The sequence below is a fragment of the Orcinus orca genome, chromosome 3 (assembly GCF_937001465.1).
Source record: "Orcinus orca chromosome 3, mOrcOrc1.1, whole genome shotgun sequence".
Classification (NCBI taxonomy): Eukaryota; Metazoa; Chordata; class Mammalia; order Artiodactyla; family Delphinidae; genus Orcinus; species Orcinus orca.
In genome coordinates this window covers 4,788,913-4,798,005 of record NC_064561.1, presented here as the reverse complement: position 1 = coordinate 4,798,005, position 9,093 = coordinate 4,788,913, and positions in this window count along the sequence as shown.

Sequence of the window (9,093 nt, the reverse complement as noted above, 5' to 3'; positions counted from 1 at the left end):
TGCGACTCTTACAAGGTGCAACCCCCCCTTCCCCCCTCTGAGGTGACCACTTCTCTGGATTTGGTGTTCACCATTCCTTTGCTTTTTTTTTTTTTAAAAAGCATTTTATCGCATATGCATGTCCCCCTAAACCTAAGGCAATATTAAAAATATTGGCCAGGTCTTAACCCTTTAGCTGCTGGGTCGTGAAGAAGTCCGTAGGGTCACAGGGGCAAAGCCAGGGTGCTCAGGAACGTGCTGGAGTGAGGGAGGCTGTGAGCAGCAGCTCCCTACCAACCAGTTTTGCCATATTTTATCAACTGGTACATTCATACAGAGGTGTGCCTGCTGGGTAGCAGCCCTGCCCTAAATACTATTTGTTGAGTGTAGCCTTATTTTCTTTTAATCATTCTATAAACAGATATACCGTTTTATGACATGGTTTAATTTCTTTCTTTTGTTTTTGTTTTGGCCCAGCATGATCTTGTTGGGAGTCATTCTCATTAATGCATGTCTCTGCTGCTCATTATTTTATGTGTCATCCATTGAATGACTAACCCACCATTGATTCATCTAGTCTACAGTTCAGGAATATTCCAGGGGTTTGCTATGGCTAGCAGGGCTGCTCTGAATAATCTTGTACATGAAATCTGGATCCACGTGTCAGAGTTTCTCAGGGGGACGTAAATCTGGGAAGGGAGTTCCCAATCGCAGGATCCGTTCATTTTCAGCTTTACTGGACCTGTCACAAAGAGTCAAGCTCCCTTTCCACGGGCCAAGGTTGTTCCTGGGGAGCAGCTGCCTTGCCAGAGACTACATTTTCCAGCCTCCCTTGCAGCTAGTTGAGGTCCTATGACTTGTTTTGACCAATAGAAAGTACGCCAAAGTGAGGTGTGTCTTTCAGGACTGAGATGGTTAAGGATGCAGTGTGTCTTCCTCATGCTGTCCTTTCCTGCTAGGGCTGCTCTGAAAGCTTCATGCCGGGCGGGTGGAAGCCACATGTTGGGAATGGAGGCATCACAGACGGAAGGAGCCTGGACCACTTGACAGACTGCCTTCCAGGGTAGAAGCACACATTCAGTGGACTTAGCTTATGTAAGAAATAAACTTTCACTCTTAGGATACCGAGATCTGCTGTATTTTCTTATTCCAGCAATTGACTGACCCTGCCCAGTAATATATTAGATCATGTGAAATTGTTTTCCGAAATGGTTGCCCACCTCACATTTCTCTCAGTGAGGGATGAGCGGTTTCCTTGCTTCTCATTCTCACCAATGCTTTTAATTTGCCAACTTTAGTTTTAATTTTTTTTTCTTTCCTGGCCACGCCACACAGTTTGCGGGATCTTAGTTCCCCGACCAGGGATTGAACCCAGGCCCTGGGCAGTGAGAACATGGAGTCCTAACCACTGAACCACCAGGGAATTCCCTTAATTTGCCAACTTAAAAAAAAACAACTTTCTATCTTGAAACATTTCTGTTGCAACAGAAAAGTTGCAAGAAGTGTTCAATGAACTGCAGAGTGACTTTCACCCAAATTTACCAATCACTAACATTTTGCCATTTTCCCCTCCCCCCTCTCTATTTTTGAAGAACTATTTCAAAGCAGCTTGTGAGCATCACGTCCCTTCACCCCTAAATATTTAAGCATGTATCTCTTAAGAACTAGGCCACTCTCTTACATACCGATTCATTTATCAAATTCAGAAAATTTCTACAGATATAATAGTATTATCTAATCAACAGTCCGTATTCAAAGTTCACCAATTGCCCAGCCATGTCCTTCATGGCCTTGGGCATTTTCAGACTTTAAATTTTTGCCCCTCTGCGCCTGTAACCATGATTTATTTAAACATCATCTTTAAATGAACTCACTTTTCAAAAAGGTAATTACATACATTTATTTCAGGAGGCAATTTTACATTGCTCCCCTAAATGGAAAGCTAGAAAAGTAAGCAAGTAGAAAGCAACTCTAAAAGCTTATACTAGTGTATATGCACGCACACACACACACACACACACACACACACACACACACACATCTCAAGAAAGGGAAGTTAAAGGCCAAAATGCTAATAATACTGAGGATATATCTGGGTAGTTAGGGTCCTCATATTTTCTTATTATTTTTAAATTTTTGATAGTAAGTTGCTTTGCTTTTTTAAAAAACTGTGCTGTTAAAATATATCTTAGAAATTTAAATTGCACTGATTTCAATTTTCATGATTGTGAGCTCTTGGTCAAGCTTTGTATGTGCCACATATATATATTTTAAAAACCTAATTATTAAATGAAGAACCCCAAAACAAAACAGAACAAAAATAAATGCTTGGGACTTCCCTGGTGGTGCAGTGATTAAGAATCCACCTGCCAATGCAGGGGACACAGGTTCGAGTCCTGGTCCGGGAAGATCCCAGGTGCCGTGGAGCAACTAAGCCAATGCGCCACACATACTGAGCCTGCGCACTAGAGCCCGCGAGCCACAACTACTGAGCCCGTGTGCCACAACTACTGAAGCCCTAGCGCCTAGAGCCCGTGCTGTGCAACAAGGGAAGCCACCACAATGAGAAGCCCGTGCACCGCAACGAAGAGTAGCCCCCTCTCGCCGCAACTAGAGAAAGTCCGCGTGCAGCGAAGACCCAACGCAGCCAAAAATAAATAAATTTATTTTAAAAAATAATAAAATGTTGTGTTAGTTTCAGATGTACAGCACAGTGATTCAGATATATGTATATATATGTATATTTTTTCCCTTATAGGTTATTACAAAATATTGAGTATAGTTCCCTGTGCTATACAGTAGGTCTTGTTGTTTAAGTATTTTATATATAGTAGTGTGTATCTGTTAATCCTAAACTCCTAGTTTATCCCTCTCCCCTTTCCCCTTTGGTAACCGTAAGTATGTTTTCTAGATTCCACATATAAGCAATATCATATAGTATTTGTCTTTGTCTGGCTTACTTCACTTGTGATAATCTCTAGGTCCATCCCTGTTGCTGTAAATGGCATTATTTCATACTTTAAAAAATTATTTTATTTATTTATTTAGGTTGTATCTGGTCTTAGTTGCAAGCACACGGGATCTTCATTGAGGCACATGGGATCTTTTCGTTGTGGCACACGGGCTCTTTGTTGTGGCATTCGGGCTTCTCTCTAGTTGTGGCATGCAGGTTTTCTCTTCTCTAGTTGTGGTGCATGGGCTCCAGAGTGCACGGGCTCAATAGTTTGCGGCACTAGGGCTCTCTAGTTGAGACGCACAAGCTCAGTAGTTGTGGCATGTGGGCTTAGTTGCCACGTGGCACGTGGGATCTTAGTTCCCCGACCAGGGATTGAATCCATGTCCCCTGCATTGGAAGGTAGATTCTTTACCACTGGACCACCAGGGAAGTCCCTCATTCTTTTTTATGGCTGAGTAATATTCCATTGTATATCTATATACCACATCTTCTTTATCCATTCCTCTGTTGGTGGACATTTAGGTTGATTCCATATCCTGGCTATTATAAATAGTGCTGCAATGAACATTGGGGTGCATGCATCTTTTCGAATTGGAGTTTCCTCCAGATATATGCCCAGGAGTGGATTGCAGGATCATATGGTGGTTCTATTTTAAGTTTTTCAGGAACCTCCATACTGTTCTCCATAGTGGCTGTCAAACACGCTATTTTAAAAAATCAATATGGAGAAGCCACAAGGTGATATTAAATTTCTAACCCAGAAGGGGAGACCAAGAATTGTTAGAGAGGCTCTGAAGACACACTAGCATTCAACTGAGCTTTTCTCATTGGCTGAATCAGCCAGAAAGAGACATCAAAAGATACTGTCTTGGGACTTCCCTGGTGGTCCGGTGGTTAAGACTCCATGCTTCCATTTCAGGGGCCATGGGTTTGATCCCTTGTCAGGGAACTAAGATCCCGCATGCCACATGGTGAGGCCCAAAAAAAAAATACTAACTGTCTCATAATGGGATCCAATGTTCTTTAAGGCCATAAAGGGGTGCATGTGCCACACTTTGGGGAACACTGTCTTCTCCTTGGGTGTGACTCTGGGGCAGGTCACTTGAACCTTTGAGAGCCCCCGTTCTCTCGTCTGTGAAGTGGGAAGGCACATCACCCATTTGAGGGGCAGGGACCTTGGTGATTAAGAACAGTTACTTTGTTTTGTTTTGTTTTTTCTCCATGACATGCAGCTTGCTGGATCTTAGTTCCCTGACCAGGGATCAAACCTGGATCCTGGCAGTGGAAACACCAAGTCCTAATCACTGGACCACCAGGGAATTCCCTAAGAACAGTTACTTTTTTTTTTTTTTAATTTGGTTGCGCTGGGTCTTCCTTGTGGCTCGTGGGCTCCTTAGTTGTGGCATGCGAACTCTTAGTTGTGGCATGCATGTGGGATCTAGTTCCCCGGCCAGGGATCGAACCTGGGCCCCCTGCATTGGGAGCTCAGAGTCTTAACCACTGTGCCACCAGGGAAGTCCCAGAACAGTTACTTTGGAGACCCAGGTTTGGTTCCAGCCCTGGAGCTCCTGAGGTATCTGAGACAATGAAATGAGATAATGCTTAGCACAGTGCTTAGAACTGCTAATAAACATTAGCCCAGCACTGCCCGGTAGAAATCTTACGTGACCTACATGTGCAACTTAAAATTTTCTAGTAGCCACATCTTGGAAAGTAAAGAGGAACAGCTAACATGAATTCTAATGACAACATGATGCTCAGTGAAATAATCCAGACACCAAGAAGAAAGACAAGCACGAAATGATTCCGCTTAGAGGAGGTCCTAGAGGGGCCCAGTTCATGCAGACAGGAAGTGGGTGGTGGGGGCCAGGGGCTGGGGGAGGCGGACAGAGTTTCATTTCTACAAGATAGAGAGTCCTGGAGATGGAGGGTGGGGATGGTTGTCCAACAGTGTGAATGTCCTTAATGCCACTGAGCTGTGCGCTTAAAAATGGTTAAGATGGCAAGCGTTACGTTCTGTTTATTTTCCCATAGTTAAGAGTAGGAATAAAATGTAAAAGAATTATAGTGAAGAAGGCGTCAAGATATGGAAGGCTGTTAATGGCATTTTAAGTGAAAAAATTGGGAACGACATACAACGGCACCCAAATCTTTGTAAAAATAATGATAATAATAATACGAATGATTGTTTCAGCCGAAAACCCTAGCCCGGTATTAACAGCAGTTATCTCTGGACTGTAAGGTTATCAGCGAGTTTCATTTTCTCTTGGCAGTTCTTTGTCAACCTCCTCACCACCCCCACTGGCATCTACCTCCCACCCTTTCAAGCCCCATGGGAACGGATCTGGGGTGAGATGCCCGTGTCCATCATGGACAGAGTCCCATCCACTGCTTCAATTCCGATGAGGTGAGGGCCCCATTCCCATCCCCCACCGTGCTGTCAAGTCCATCCTCATCCCCGAACCCATCCCAGTGTTGTTCTCCACCTCACCCCCAACGCTGTCCATGTCCCCGTCCCCAGTTCCATCCCCAACGCCTTCCATTCCCAATGCTGTCTTTAGTCTCATCTCCAATCCCAACTCAGCCTCCACCCTCCACCCCAACCTGATCCCCAGGCCAGTTCCCAACCCTGTATCCATTCTTATCCCCAATTCCATCCTCGTGTCTATCTCAACCTCAATTTAGTTCAGCCCCAGCCCCCAGCCCGCTCACCCTCTTCCGTGAGTAGATGATTGGTTCCCTCCAAATGTCCACATCCTTGTTACCAAAACTTGGGAATATGTCACCTTCCATGGCAAAGTGTCATTGAATTGAGGATCTTGAGAGGAGGAGATTGTCTCGCGTTGTCCTCGTGGACCCAGTGTCATCCCAAGGGTCTTTTTTTAATTTTAATATGTATTTATTTATTTATCTGGTGCACCAGGTCTTAATTGCAGCATGCAGGATCTAGTTCCCTAACCAGGGATCGAAGCCAGCCCCCCTGCATTGGGAGCACGGAGTCTTAGCCACTGGACCACCGGGGACGTCCCCATCACAAGGGTCTTTATAAGAAGCTCCAGGTCAGAGAAAAGGGGTAAGATTACGGCATCAAAAGAAGGGATGACGCATTTTGGTTTTCTTTTCTTTTTCCTTTTTTTTTTTTTTTTTTGTCTGTGATGGGTCTTTGTTGCTGCACATGGGCTTCTCATTGTGGTGGCTTCTCTGTTGCGGAGCACGGGCTCTAGGCACACAGGCTTCAGTAGTTGTGGCACGCGGGCTCAGTAATTGTGGCTCGCGGGCTCTAGAGCGCAGGCTCAGTAGTTGTGGTGCACAAGCTTAGTTACTCCGGGGATGTGGCATCTTCCCGGACCAGGGCTCGAACCCGTGTCCCCTGCATTGGCAGGTGGGTTCTTAACCACTGCGCCACCAGGGAAGTCCCGGATGATGCACTTTGAAGATGGAGGAAGGGGCCCTGAGCCAAGGAATGCAGGCAGCCCCTAGAAGCCAGAGAAAGCCTGGATGTGGATTCTTCCCTGGAGCCTCCAGAAGGAGCCAGCCCTGCCCACACCTGGGTGTTTGCCCCATAGGACGCCTTCCGAACTCCTGATCTCCAGAACCGTACGATAGTAGATGCGTGTAGTCTCAAGCCACTGTTTGTGCTAATTTGTTGCAGCGGCCATGGAGACGCATCACCCCTCCACCCAAGCTCTGGCCCTTCGTACCTGCTCGCTGGTAGGGGGGAGCAGCACCCCCTCAGCACCCACACACCTGTCTCACCGTCCTGTTGCCCCTGTGCGCGTGTGCAGTACAGGGTGATTTCCCAAACTCCAGGCTGCAGTGGGCGTGGGCACCTGTTACCACCTTGCTTCCGGCTGCTAAACCCTTAAGCAAGATCCAGGAGAGCCAGATCCTGATGGTTGTGTCCTCGCCCAGATTTGACTAGGGACACAGGAGGCTGTCTGCTTCCAGCTGGGCTGGGAGAGGCTGGGGTGGCAGCGGTGGCGGTGTGAGTGTGTGTTTTAATATTTATTTTTTTATTTGGCCGTTCCGGGTCTTAGTTGCAGCACATGGGATCTTTAGCTGCCTTGCGTCATGTGAGATCTAGTTCCCTGACCAGGGATTGAACCCGTGCCCCCTGCATTGGGAGCCCGGAGTCTTAGCCACTGTGCCACCGGGGAAGTCCCAGTGGTGTGTGTTTGCCCTCCTGGTCCACCTGGGGAAGGAGTTTGGGGCCAGGGCTATGGCTACAGGTGGGTTTTTTGCTGATCTAGGGGAGTAGAGAGCCAGGTCGAGCTTTTAATTCAGGCTCTGGAAACTTCTGTCACCTCTAAACGTGACGTCTTTCTCATCCCTCCAGAGGATCTTGAAGGCGGCTCTCTGCGTATCTGGAAGAGTGTGAACGTGGAAGCATTTTACACCGTGTAGATCAGGGATCCCCAACCCCCAGACCGTGCTCCCCATCGCTCACATTAAAGACTGAACCATCCCCCTGGCCCCTTCCATGGAAAAATTGTCTTCCACGAAACTGGTTCCTGGTGCCAAGAAGGTTGGGGACCGCTGTTGTAGATGATGATCATGATGACGATGGTTTAATAGCCTCTTTTCATTCAGTGCCAACTCTGGGCCGAGGCCTCAGCCTACACAACCTCAATAGTTCCCAAGTTTCGAATTTACAGAGGACCCTCGGGGTTTTCCTATATCCACCCCCCACCGAAACTCTTATTTACGTAAGATATTTTGTCAAATGACACCCCCTTTAAAAAGCTAAATTAATTACTTTAAAAAAATGTGGTGAAATATACATAACATGAAATGTACCACGTTAACCATTTTTAATTCTTAAAGCCCGCGCGCAGCAATGAAGACCCAACACAGCCAAAAATAAATAAATAAATTTATTTTAAAAAGTGAAATAAATAAATACCATGTAAATAATATCAAGACAGTCTAGCTGGATACTGTTGACTGCTGAAGGGCTTTTTAACAAACAAAGGGATTAAATGTTGAGGCATAAACATGTATTAGCACCAACTGAGCCCCTCTCCTGGAACTATTGAGAACTGAAAAGGGAGTAAGTAGATTTCTCGCCACAGAGTTCAGTGATTCTCAATGCAGGGCCACCATCACCAAAAATTTTCTTCCCAGGGAAATGCTGTATCAGCTCATTAAATCTTCACAGTAGGCCTAAGAGGGAGGTACTATTATTATTCCCATCTTACAGGTGAGAAAGCTGAGGCTCAGAGAGGTGCATTCACTTGCCCAAGGCCACACAGCTTAGGAACAGGAGGAACTCAGAATTCAAACTCAGGCCTGTCTGACTGTCAAACCAGAGCTTTCCACAGCCCTGGGAAGCCAGGACTGGGGACCCCAGGCCTAGAACTCCACAGATTCCTCCCCTCAGGGATGCTTTGGTGGAAGCTGGGACACTCTAGGTGTATGAGGTCTTGTCCACCCAAGAGAAATGGCTTCAATCCAGCCTAGTCTTCCATAGCACAGACAGGAAGACTGAAGCCCCCAAAGGAGTTTCTATCACCAAGGATTCCAAGGGAGCTGAGCGGAGTCTGTTGGGGCAGGTGTCCAGCTGTTGGCCCTAATCTGGGAAGCAGCAGCGTGGAGCTTTGGCGATGTGGAGGTAGTAAAACCTAATGGTTAGAAGCTTGGAGTCTGGGGAATTCCCTGGCAGTCCAGTGGTTAAGACTTGGCGTTTTCACTACGGTGGCCCGGGTTCAATCCCTGGTCAGGGAACTAAGATCCTGCAAGCCTCACAGTGCGGTCAAAAAAAAGAAAAAGAAAAGAAAAAATAAATTAAAAAGAAGCTTGGAGTCTGGAGCCTGCCTGTTTTCACATCTTGGTGTCATCACCTTGCATGCTCTGTGCAAATGACGTTGCTCTCTGCCTCAGTTTGCCCATCTGCAAAGTGGGGATGGCAAAGTACTCATCCCAGTGGGATCATCATCATCATTACTTTATTTTTTTTTAATATTTATTTATTTATTTGACTGCTCCAGGTCTTAGTTGCAGCATGCGGGATCTAGTTCCCTGACCAGGGATGGAACCCGGGCCCCCTGCATTGGGAGAGTGGAGTCTTAACCACTGGACCACCAGGGAGGTCCCCATCACCATTATTTTAAATTACTGTTCCAAAAAACAGTCCCCCTAACTCCCACTCCTAGGGGGGC